Raw genomic sequence first — 13606 nt, 5'->3', positions numbered from 1 at the left:
TATTCTATTTACAGCATCTGTCTCCTCCTCAGGAGGAGTCAGGACAGGGAGCTTCTAAAGAAATGCAGTTCTGATTGTAGAACTCAACTAAAGGATAACTACCCAAACTTTCTAAGCTTTCCATAAAAATAAAAAGCGGAAAATCATATGTCAGAATCATAGTGATACCTTACCCCAAGTTTTGCAACTATGTGGAAAAAAAAAAAAAATAACAGCAGGTGCATCATCACCAGGCTGTTCATTTTTTTCTTAAAGCTGTATCTCCTTCTCACAACTTCCCACATAAATCCCATAAAAGCAACAGATTCGTTTTTGCTTCATCGTTATCACTCTTCCTTTTGCTCTCCTACAACAGCTTTACTCAAGGAAATATCAGTCAAGATACTACCTTTCAAAACATATTTCCATGTCTGAATTTGAATACTCAGAAGTAGAGGTCTGCCAAAAATGAATCCTTAATACATACACATAATTCTGAGCAGTGAAACTACCAAACCTGAAATTAAAGGCAAGCTCTGGAAGAAAACAGGTCTTTTTGAACACTCAGATGCATCAATTTGCAGACCATTCTGATCATCTTCTAGAGGTTGAGCACACTTTCACTCATAAGTGTTATGAAGTGGGACCTTAAAGCATTTTCAATGGGGTTGAAAGTATATGGGAAGCAAACAGATCGGAGAGCATTGTACAGAGAATGTTAAGAGGGTAAGTTGCATTCTTGTCACAAAGCATTTTCACTTTTATCAAGGAATCTAAGCTGTAGGCTTTTTGCTGTCACTAAAATATAGAATTTTTCCTGAACTTCAAATTTGAAGAACACGATGTTAAAAAAGCACATTAAAACCAGCATCAGCAGCCACTACAATTTGGGTTTTTTCGAATCTGAGGGAAGGGGGTAAGAGCATCTATTACAGATCACATAAACCATATGAAAAAAACCACCATATCACCAGATAGGGACTTTATTCAATAAAATTCACATCTACATGCTGAGATAAGTCTTATTTAAATTGTGTGGAGCCACAGAAGCAAAGCTCGATTTGATAAATTAAAGTTGGATCTTACCGCTGTGCAGCTTGCGCTAGTCCTTCCTTTCCCACTTGCCCCTTTGGTCCCTGGAGAACAGAATGAACTCATTTTATTTACAGTATAAATTGTCCTCCTACTGAGAAGGACAACATTGAACCTCTCAGCAGAGCAAGTTCATTACATTATTTATAGTCCAATTTTAATAATTTAATTTTTCATAACCCACTGAGAAAAAAATTAACTAAAAAGACAAGCAGCTTAATTGTCCCAATTTTTCCTTCTGCGCATTCTGGAGGGAAATCCCCTGGAGTTTACCATCTCAGGAAGAAAAAGCTAATGCTCCCCCCAAAGAGAAGAACATGTGTGGAGGCTATCTTAAGAGTATGATGTTATACCCCTACAATACTCAGACTGCTTTCAATGCTTTCTGAATTGCTAAGGAAAAAATAAAACTCACTTCATCCAGGTAGGTCTAAAATACATGCACATACTTTTTTAGACAGCGGATAATTTGTTGTTACAGGGGCAGAGTTATGAAATCAAGTCTCTTGTGAAGAGCCACCTTTTACGTAACTAAATCAAATCCTCAGTTGATCATCCAAAAAAAGGAGCGAAGATCCCTATTCAATCTTTAGGGCAGCCTTTTCATTTTCTTCTTCTTTTGTTTTTATAATAAGCCACAGTGTCTTTTTCTGCAGAAGAGGGTAGTAATACCAACCCTATTTTACACATAATGCAAAAGCTCCAAAACACATCTATTGAAGCTTGCACAGAAATGCTTGTCTCAATCATTGTGTAATAATAATTTAAACTGATAAAAATGAAAAACTGCTGAGCAACCCTTTACAGAGCAAGGAAATGCCAGAGAAGCTTCCAGTAAATGATGCAAGAAACAAACAGTTAACCAGTTTGTCTACATTTAAACAAGAATAGCCTTCCCTTTCTTATGTCTCTGCCTCAGTTATAAACCTAGTTTTAAACCCAAATGGAGTATTTTAGACTAAACTAGAACACACCTGATTTATGAAACACAGTTTAAGCTACATCATCTTGAACAGGCCAGCATTAAAAGATCTAATGGTGACTGGTTCATGTCATTTACATTTTCCCCTCTGAGGGGAATAAAGATTTACAGGGCTTCATTTGAGTGCTGACTTTGAATACAGAAACAATTGAAACCCTTTCAACACGACAATGCTGGTCGCAACGGCTTGCAGTATATACAACATTTACAATTACTAATGACTGATTATCTACTGATTAAATATAAGTGGTATTGCACCCTAACCAATGGCTTTATTGGGATACAACATTTCTTTATTCTAAATGGTAATTACTGCAAAGCATAACTTAAGGCTAGATCTACAAACAATACGTGAAATTCATCTGTTTGTGTGGGGAGAAAGCTTTCTCACTGGAGTTACACACTTCAGTATATGATTCAAGACAATCACCTTACTGAGAAGGCGAAGGCTGAATATCAGCATGTAACTATTTAGAGCTAGGTAAAAGGAGATGTTGAAGAAAAAGCCCAGCTCTCTAATCTTGTGTCTCACTTGGATATTAGAAATTTTAATCAGAATTTCAAGAAAGTGCCTTTGCACACTGGGGAGCCAAAGCTGAAGAAAACGCAATGAAACATTATGTCTACACTTCTTCCTGTCTGAGTCTCTTCTTGTGGCTTAAGACTTTCTGGCTAATTGGTCCTTAAAGACAGCTAGTCCCTTATCACATGCTTTTTTCCTTCTAATGAGTTTGTAAATTTTCATAAAGTTTTCACTAACAAGTAACACCAGAGAGGGGGCTGTGTTTCATAGTAAAGAGAAGAGTGGTTTCAAAAATGCAAGGAAAATTGTCAGAAGCTTTGGCACAGGTTTACTGTGAATTTTGACATAACTCTCAAAATATTTTGTCTTATTACTTATCAGTCATAAATTCAGTTCTTCATAGGAACTTAATATTTCTCTATCCTAATAAAGCACACTGAAGGCAGACATTAGGAAAAGGGCTCAGGCACCTCTGCAGCCTTCCTTCCTTCCTACATCATAACACACACAGGAATGCTAAGATTGCAGAGGGATGGGACGGGAGGAGACACTGTCCAACCAGGAAAAGCCTGGGCACAGGAGCCAAAAAGAAACAAGGATGAATGGCAAATAAGTTTGTTGAATCTTGTGTAAAAATTGGAGCATTTGATTAAAGAATGCCAAATGAAATAATTCTTCTAACCGTTGTTTTCCAGAGTGGTTCATATTGTACTGAACAAAAACCCCAAAAGTATATCTGCTTTCAAATAAAACATTTTTATTCTTCCCAAAGTCTTAGCTGGAGCTATTCAGCTTTCTGAACAATTCCCTGATGTAATCTTCCTCACACCAATTGCGAAAAGATCTCTCGCCCATATTAACAACTTCATACTTCGATGGAGTTTTGAAGCAATTCCTTATTTCTTCTACATAAGGACAAATAACTAAAAATAAGCGTTCCTTGGCCAAAATTACATTAAAGCACAATGTACTCAAATGTTTCTCACTTAAGAGATAGAAAAATTTACAAGAAAAGGCAGGAGAGATTGAGAGAAAGAAAAATGAGATTTTAAAAAAGTGTGAAGAACAGCTTAAAGAAGGGAAAGCTATAGTTTCCTAAGGAAACAAGAAAACTAAGTGTGTGTGTGTAAATAGCAGAAACCTATATAGGGAAAAGGAAATGCAAGAGAAAGAAAGGAGTAGGTTTGTTTTGCTTTTTAAATACACATTGATCCCCCCCCCCCGAATGATACTCTAGGTTCACCAGTAATAAACCTATCTTTCTGATAGGTTTACATGCTGGTTTTCTTTTTTTTGTTTCAGAACACAAACCCATTAAGATGCCAAAGTAGTCCCAATTCAGTCTGATATGCCAAGACCTTGTCAGTAGTCAGTACAGAGAATTTCTCTGTAGCATATAAAAATAAATATTTATGTCTCTTTGTACCAAATCTGGTTTATGTCATGCTTATAGTTTAACTATTAACATGAGTCTGAAGGATTAATGCAACAGCAAGTTTCCTAACTTACAAAATATCCTATATTTTACACCAGGGTTATACAAAACCCCTCTTCTAAAACAGATACTGACAGAGACTAATAGTAGATGATGTAACTTAATCTCAGAACCTCGGTGATGTCAAACCTCTTGAGCATCATATACAGTTTATGGTACAGTATTACCACAATCCTTCAATGGAATTACAGTTTTGTAACTAATCTCTTCCTATCAGTTACACTACACAGACTGCAAAGTCCTAATACAAAGAGACCATAGGTGTGAATGATTGCACTTGAGTCTTTTCCCCCAACCGTATTTCCAAGCCTGAGATTGATAAATGGCACACCAGTTATAAATGGGCAATAGGGTCAGTGGAACTAAAAGCTGAGAGTTCACAGAAGAGTCACAATTCTTAGGAGTTCGGGAAGAGGCCAGAGACTGACGTTGCAATGCTTAATGATAAATTGCCAGGGTTGTTACACTCCAGTTAGAGAAGATCGGTGATGGGCAAATAACCGTGGCAATGTGAATGCTACAGCCTCAGACCATCCAAATAACCTTATTAGTCTGTAAGCTTTATAGTTTTCCTGTACTGGTCTAAACTTTTTCCATGACAGAAACTGAATAGCCACAAATATAATAGCCACAAGAGGCTCTGGCAATAAAGAAATTAATCACATGAATTAAAAATAAATCGGTCACATCTACACTAGTCCACATGATGACACCAAAATCTGAGAGGAGAGGGACTTTGTCATTGTGTCTACATACAAGTCATAGCAGACTGAAGGCCAAATCTACTGACAATTTAGGTACCTGAAGTAGGAAAAATTCAGGAACTAGCATTTAGGAACAGAAGTTCAAAAAGCTGACTCAGAAACAAATCTGCACAGACACCTGAAACTGCCTGTACAACTCAGAAGTGGAAGCTGAACAGCATCTTTATATTGTGGAAAGGGTACAATTCTTAGACCATTTTCTCAGGCATTGAAAAAAATGGGTTCTAGACCTCTCTGCTACTCACAGTCCTGGTGAGCACCCTGCACACCAGCAGCACTTTCCATCCTGCACTAGTGTACACTCAGGAGATGAGAACTGATGATGGATCTGGAAGGAGTGCCATTCCCACGCAAGAAGGAAAGGTGGTTCCCCGGTACAACTCCAATATTACTTCTATTTTTTGAACAGACATGTAAAAATAGTCACTATAGTAAGGCCTGGAACAAATCTCCTTCCTACTACATAAGATACAGATTCTAGATAAACTAAGTTGGAGAGATTTCCAGACATCTCTAGAAAACATTTCCTGAACAGACTTTCCAAGGCCACATTTCCAGGGTTTGTTCAGAGCTGGAGGCACCAGATTCTCAGAATCTTCTTATGTCATGATCTTATATGGCTGAATTTGCAGGACCAGGGTCTAAAATTGGATCTTAGAAGTGCTCATGTACTGTAATATACAGAAAGATTTGCATTAGGAATTAAATTGCACATATTTTCTAAAACCTTCTCTCCAAAATCAACAAACTTAATCTTTGCTTATTGCTTTTTACTGTGTCTCTGCAATAACAACATCAACAAAATAGTTCTATGTAAAATATTTTTACATAGAAGTTTGAACAGTAAAATTAGAAATATATTTGCCAGAAGACTGAGGCAGAACATGAGGAAATTTTACATGGAATAGCTATTCACACTACCTGAAAATATTCTCCAAAGATGTATATCAGTGCCTACAATGAAATTATATAAAAGAGAAATAATTGGCCATCCTCACTTTCATATTATGGACATACATGATGGATTAAATGTGCTAGTAATGCTAAAATAATTTACCTATAAAACGAATAATGAGGCCACAACATTTAAAAGAACTTGCTTACTTTTAAAGACTAGAGTTGCAATGGGAATAAGAAACACTCTTCACAACATCCACAACATTGCTTAATGTTATTTTAAATACCATTATTTGATTTTCCCTATCAAATCACTCCTTACCATGGGACTCACTCCTTATTTTTAGATCTTAACTTAAAAATAATATAAATGTTCTTGAGTAAAACATCCATAAGGCAGGAAATGGGGAAATTAATTCCCCATCTCACTTACATACACAGACTGAACACAGAGCCTTTATGTGCTCATACAACATTTGTTAAATGAGCGTTCACTCCGTCATTAGAAATACCAAATGGCTAGCTGTTCGGTTTTTCACTACAAAGTCATTACCCTTGGTTCATAAAGTTCCTGGACTACAAATTGCTGGAGGTTAGGAAAATATTCTTCAGAAATATCCCTGTATGCTGATACATTACACATTCTTCCTTAAGGATCTTCTACTGGCAACTGTCAGAGATGTAGCCCTAGGCTATGTGGAGTTGTGTTACAGCCCCACAGGGCTATGCCAATAATACCAGAACTGTAACTAGTCCCAGCATCACAAACACTATACATGCAGTTGACACTGCTTCCTTTGTTCTCATATGTCAGAGAATTGTATTTACGGTACCATTTTTTTCCCCAATATTCTTTGGAAGACATGCTCATCTGGATGTAAGGAACATGCTTTCATCTAGTTGTATATTTTGGCATCTAACAGTATTTAGACGTAACTTTTCCAAATGAGCCTACTTTAGAAAGCAAGCAAGAAGCCTGATTGCTCTACAAATTTCCTGTGTCTTAAAATGTAATTATTTCATTTAATTTTGTTCCAATCACTGGCTCCCCTTCTGAAGCATGCCTGAATACTCACCTGGGCACAGCATGGGCAAATGTTATTTAATCTGATTCCCCCACTGTTTCAAAGCCAGCAGCATGGGCATGACAAACAAGGAGGCAAGGAGCAGGTGGCAGCAGTTTGATGAGAGGCCTGGAGCGGACAGTGAGGGAATAAAGCAAGAGGAGGCAATAATGAAAGACAAAGAGAACAAGGCTGAACTTACGTGGATGTCTCCAGACAGATTGATCTAGAATAAGATAGTGGTTCCCATTCACGAAGAGAATGAAAACCACGGAAATAAGAATCCATTGACAGAAATCTACTGTTGGGCAGTCATCCTTTCCTCAGCTGACCATTCTGTAGCTCATTTAGTGGGGACTGCATTCATTTTGTAGAACAGTGTATTTTCAATACACTGTACATGGGGTATCATTTACCTTGTCTATAACTCATTGCTGCCTTTTGCACTTCCCTCCTTTTCCAGTTCCTTCATTATCTACATACCTTCCACAGCAAAGCTGGGATCTCACAGACAGCCTAACTTGCTACACAGCCCTAATTCACTCCTTGCAGGTGATCTGAGCAATGCAACACATGACATTTAGCAAGTATTCCGCAAGTGGCAGAAGGTAAGAGAGAGGCATATGGTCATATGTCTGTTTGACCCCATCGATACTCCAATGGTATTATTGCAGACTGCCCTACAAAGAGAAAACCTGTGGAAGATCAAGATTTAAACAACAAAAGTCACATCAAGACAGAAACCAAGGGCTTTCAAAGTTTGCCATTTATTCACAATTACGGACCCAGACAGATTCACTTCAGAATACTGCAGCTCTCAGAGCACATCTCCTAGCCATCCATGATACAGACCCACAGGCCTGATTTGCTTGAAGTGGGTTTTACATGGAAGGGAAATCTTTGCGTTCAAGTTTTTCCAAAAGTGAATTCTTCTCAGTGATTCAGAAAGGGTGTTTGAACCTTCGTCTCCAATACCTCAAAGCTGTAACTTGATCACCAGCTATTTTGGAGAACAGCACCTCCAGCTCTGCTGGAGCTATTCCCCTTTGTATAAACAGCGTGAGGAGATCCTGCCTGGACAGCTGGCGTCAAGCAGGAGAGACAGCAGTCTCATTCTGAACGGCAGCTTCCCGACAGGAGTTTTCATAACAGTGTTACTTGCTAGTAGTTAGTCAACAGTGAGAATCTTTTTCTCTTCTCTTCCACCTACACAATGGGTGGCCAGGAAGATTTCTTATGAATCAGAATCAGATCAGATATCTTTAACTAGAAAATTCCCAGTCAGTTCCGTTTCATACAAGGCAGACAGGGGGCAAATGAAGAACTGTGCAGGCATCCTGACAATTCCTCCCTAGAAGCAGTCTGTTCAAATGAAAACGAGAATTCAGCTTTAGGGAGGTCTGGTTTCTCCTCGACAATTTCAACCTCTGAGACAAAATTAGCAATTTTGAGAGCAAAGATCAACTTTGCTTCAGAGTCTAGACATCAGAAGCTGGCAATTGTTGCAAGGCAAACACCGAACTTTGAAGTCCTGCACTTTGATTTAGTAACGCAAAAGCCCTTATCACTCACACTTCAACCACAGTGACTTTCCTCCCAAGTGCGGATTGCACTGAAGCTCTCTTGCAAAAGACTCTGAACTTTATCTTCCATTTTGAGAATACTGCTCAAAAAAAATACAATTTGGCACTTCAAAAGACACATTTGATTTGTCCTGGTCTCAAATGATTGCCCCTTGTAGCCCTTGAGCAACTGCAGCTTTGGGAACATTTAAGAGAAATGCTCGAGCACTGTGTTCATCTGGTATCAGAGAAAGTAGTTAGTCTGAGATGCTGTAATTCCCATTATCATCTTCTTTGCAAATGTGCTACTGCTTAGCAAGACACACAGCTTAATTCTCCCAGTCTTGTTTTTAAACTGTGGTACCCAATGTAGTTGATACTGAAGATGCAGAAAAGGTGTTTCCATATATTTCTTTTCATTAAATCTGAAGAAAGTAATAGCTGCAGCTATTTTGGGTAGTAATAGCTGAAAAACATAATTAAGCTCTTAAAGCTTGTGTTAAAATGTAATTTGTTATTCTTAAGAAAACACTAATTATCTTTCATCTCAAGGAAATGTAACGTGTGTGTATACACACATACATATGTATGCGAATCTACAGATGCTGGTTTTCCTTTTTTAAATTTAAGTGGCAGCATGTGAAAACAAACACACTTTGGTGTATATATACTTATGCTCTAAAATCATTTGCCATCTTTGAAAGAAAAAAGCCAAACAACAACAGAACAACCACCTTAGACTCAGAATTTCTAATATTTTCCTGCTTTTCATTTAAAACACTTCATTATCTACATGGCTTTCTATTAGGTTCTCAAATATGCTCCATCTGATTTAAAACCTTATAGCAAGGTTACCAAGAACAGAATCAGGTCAGCACACTAAACTAGATTTTTATTTTACATCGGCTCCCAGGCAAATCTTCAGATTTTCCATGTTATTTACAAGGACATTAAGAAGGTCTTGTTCTTTCTGCCTCAGTGATTTATTCTTCCCATATGTAGATGTAGTAATTCTTTAGAAGCTGGTCAATTATATGTTCTAACAACAACAATAGGATCTTAACAGAATAATTTTGATTTACCAACCTTATAAAAAGTCTGTCTTTACCTTTCAGAATCTGATTTTACTATGGGATGTGGTAAGTTAGAATAATAAGTCATAAAATACATTAGCTAAAAATGTCAATGTCTGACACTCCAAGATACAGCTGCAAATATAGTCAATGCTTTTACATGAGTATTTGACAATTTCTTAAAAAATATTTACAAAAATAATTTGCAATACCAGAAGTATCAAAACTTAAGCTATTATTAGAAATTACTTGGTGAGAAGAGATACTCTTAAAAAAACACCTGGTTTTGTCAAATACAATTTGCATAGCTGCAGTGCGCTCCCATACAAAGTTTTGTTAAAAGATGAGGGAAAACAAGATCTTCATTGAGCTAGGTTTATTCTTTTTTCACTAGTATGTGTTTTGCATTCAAAATAGGATGAGGTTTTCTTCTAAATGCTGCTAAACTTAACCTCAACCATGAGATGAAGTATTAGGGTGCAGGTGTCAAATTTTGGAGGTGCTTCTATTCAGATATTTTACACTTGGACTATGTAGACTCTTCATAATCTTGACTTGACACAAACCACAGAACATCTGGAACCACATGTGTTTTGCTGACTTGCTTCATGCTGTATTTAAATATTTTAGGGGTCACTGGTCACCTCAGCTGTTCACTGTCAGAGTTGCAGCCTGGTGGCCAGAGCTCTGTCAAGTTGTTTCCCCTGATCAGGAAACAGCTGAACAGTTTCTGCCTTATCTTTCTGTTTGCAGAAGCTTGCACCAAGGTACCCGCTCATTCTTTCTTAGAGGACTATGTATAGATCACACAGCTTGTACAGACTGAGGCACTGAGCCTGCAAACACACTGGTGCTTAAAATTGCACATGCGAGTAGCCTCAAAGAATTCAGTCACGTCATAAAGATAAATAATCGGACCAGTACACAGGACGTGATATAGCACATTATTACCACTCAAAAAACTGTCAGAAAGCATCTCCTGCACTCTGCCTGCCCTTTCCAGTATTCTTCCCCATATCCTCTCTGCTGCAGAAGACTTTGGTTCGCTGGGACTATTAAATATGACATGTAGTGCTATTCAGTGTGAACCTGATGATTCCCCTCTTGCAGAAAGTTGTAGGTTGTTTGTAAAAAAAAAAAAAATTTCAATACTTTTTTTTTTTTTCATTGAAAATATCTGATAGATGTGGAGCAGTTACCCTGACTTACTAAGTTTATTGTTAGAGGCAATAGTGTTACAGCTTTAGGCAGTGAATTCAACAGGAGAATTAATTGTTTACAAAAGCTTTTAGAAGAGAAGAATCCCTACAGAAAGGGGTAATATGAGATTTGCATGAGATGAAGAGCAAATGGCAAATACACCAATGTGTTCTGAAAAATATTTAGGTTAAAACCAGAGGCATCTTCTTCACAAGGCTATTTCCTAGGAGGGTGCTGTTTCTGTGTGTACATATTCCATTAGGTACATTGAAAAATTCAAAATCTTATCTAAACTGTAACAGTGTATGCAGTTAAGGAATATGTTCTATAGCAAAGATGCTACTATTTGTTAACTTAAATGTTAATCATAAAGTTATAACTTTTCACACTAGAAAATGTCACACCAGTAGGCGGTCATATATATAGTCCATTTTTGTATGTCATCTTTATCATCAGACTGGTAGTAACCAGAATGCCAGTACTAAGGTCCTGTAAAATAACGATGACAAATAAATCCTGCCACTCTTGCTGCTACCGAAACAGGTTCAGCAGCATGCACAACTGGACACTAACCATAAAACCAAACTGGAACAGATTTTTTCCTAAGCTGATTTTGTTTACATTTAGGAAAAAAAAACCCTGGTTTTTTAGTTATTTGAAGCTCAACAAAAAGTATTTAATATTCTCCCTATAGTACCTGATAGAACATTTATATCAAAGATACCATCGTCTTGGCTGAAAAATCCCTGAGGAAAAGTCTTACCTTACATGGAGAAGATAAATTAAACCCAAGTTTGCAGCTTGAGACTTTTTTGTTTTGTTTTGTTCTTCTAAGGATGAATTTATCTCTTTTCAGTTCAGTACCTCTGTGCTCTCTTCTGACCTAATTTTGTCTGTGATAAATGCCAGAGTTTCAGTGGAGTCATTTGAGCTCCTGTAAGAAAAGAACTGAAGTAAAAAATAAATGCACTCAACATTCCTGCTCTGACAGATTGCTTGTCAGGACACTAAAAGCCTTGAAAGGCTATAGGTGAGGTAAAGCCCCAGAACTGCCATTCTTTAGACAAAATTGCATTTTGGTTTTCTACTAATTATTTTGTATTAACATAATGAAGTTAAAGCTCATTCAGACTAAGCAGGTCTACAATTTGTACAGGCCTGATGCAGGCTGTTTTATAGGATTCATTCCCAGGGGTATTGCATGGCTAGAGGACAATCAAATTAAATTTCTGTCTTGGTTTAGACAGGAGAAAGACGACAAATGCCTTGTACTGAGAGGCACTGCAAAGCACAGCTGGCCAAAGAAGTTCCTTAATATAGCTACTTTCTATTCCCTCCCTACCCAAGCACCTTACAGGGAATGTTTTTCTGTTTTTCACTTGCCGATAGAAGGTCAGCAAATAGCATGAGAGACTGAACACAGCTGCATCTACTCTTACAGAAACGGGCAGAAAACAACCACAGAAGGTGCAGGGTGGCTTTACCTCCCAACCCTTCCAGGTGGATCCCAAGGTGCAGTGGAGGACCCTCCGTCAAAGCCCATGTTGCAGGATAAGGCAGGCAGGAAAACTCAGACACATCAAGTACCAAAAACATAAAAAGGGCTGCACTGGCCAGGGCCAAAAGCTCTTCCAGCCCCACACCCAGCCCCTGAAGCTATCCAGCAATGAATCCTAAGGGAAACACAGAGGTAACCATATTGTAATTTTGCCTCTGCTATATGGTCCCAGATTCTGACACCCTGTAAGCCCCAGCCTTGGGGCTTACAGAACCAGCAGGTGTTTGTTTCCAAGGCTACCAGCAACATAAAGGCTCACTGGTCACCCACGCTAAAGCCCTCCCAGATTTATAGGACTTATTTAGCTCTATCTCAACAAGAGAAAAGTCCCTCATAGAGAAAAGATTTGAAGCAAGTAGTAAATTAGTTAATCTCATCACCACACAATACACTTAGGGAAGAAGAGTCTTTCTCCAGAAACTGTCCCCAGGTATGTGACACCTTATGAAACTGTGGGGGGCCAACAGTTAAACAGTATGTGGCTACACAACATAAATTATCTTAAGACTTAATATTATAACATAACCTTTGTTAAAGAGTTGTTTACAGTAGAAACTGCACATAACTGAGCTATTTTAATACGATGATCGGGTTCACTGATCCACTGCAAACACTTCAAAGTAGTTTTAACTTACCAGAAAACATGCAAGTATATGAGTATTCTTCTGAGGTCTCAGTTTGCCAAACAGGCAAATGTTTTGTTATTCAGGGCAAGAATACATAGTTCCATCTCCTATTAGCAAAAACCCCCCAAACCCCCACAAGATATCTTACCTGAAGCACATGAGAACAAAAGTTGGCAGCGTGTGCTGTTAACAAACACTCATTTCAGATGAGCAATACAATACTTTTCCTCCATTAGAAAAGCTCCATTATTCCTAGAGTGTCCCTTCAATCCTCTGAAAATACAAAAATAAATGAAAAGATAACCATTTTAAGGAAAGGGATTATCAGATTTTTGAGGTAATAGTAAACCACAGTATTGTAGACATATTAAGGGTACAGTGTTTCCCAAGCCTGTATGATAAAATTCCTCAATGTCTTCAAAGATTGACTGAAGCTGTCAAAAGTCAATATTTAATAATACATTTCGAGGCTGACTTTCAGATGCCCAAGTGAACAGTTAAAAAAAATAAATCCTTTTCACTTTGTTATTGCTAGAAAGATGGGTAAATTCACATGACTACCACACAACAGCACATACACATTGCTTAGATATTATCAAACCTTGCAGACCTACATAAGAGGAACTCATTTGTGAGAATTTTCAGTTAACATTCTTGTTTTTGAAGGAAGAGCACACAGCTTTCACATATCCTAGTGCCTAAACCCTTCCTCATCTTCTAGAGAGCATTCGGATTTTCAAAGAAGATTTAAGGAAGTTAAGCCTTGTCCCTCAATGTCAGTGATACTAAGG

The 13606-nt window shown here is 37.8% G+C and overlaps 1 long non-coding RNA gene across 1 annotated transcript; it reads right to left on the bottom strand.

Moving 5' to 3' along the window:
• Positions 1-330: 330 nt before the first annotated feature.
• On the bottom strand, positions 331-13359 carry LOC129784326 (uncharacterized). Its single transcript, XR_008746912.1, has 3 exons — positions 12964-13359; positions 11395-11565; positions 331-1115 (listed from the first exon to the last, which is right to left on the bottom strand). It is a non-coding gene; the product is annotated as an uncharacterized LOC129784326 (long non-coding RNA).
• Positions 13360-13606: the final 247 nt, after the last annotated feature.

Source organism: Falco peregrinus, chromosome 4, assembly GCF_023634155.1.
Source record: "Falco peregrinus isolate bFalPer1 chromosome 4, bFalPer1.pri, whole genome shotgun sequence".
Lineage (NCBI taxonomy): Eukaryota > Metazoa > Chordata > Aves > Falconiformes > Falconidae > Falco > Falco peregrinus.
This window is presented reverse-complemented; position numbering and strand designations above follow the sequence as displayed.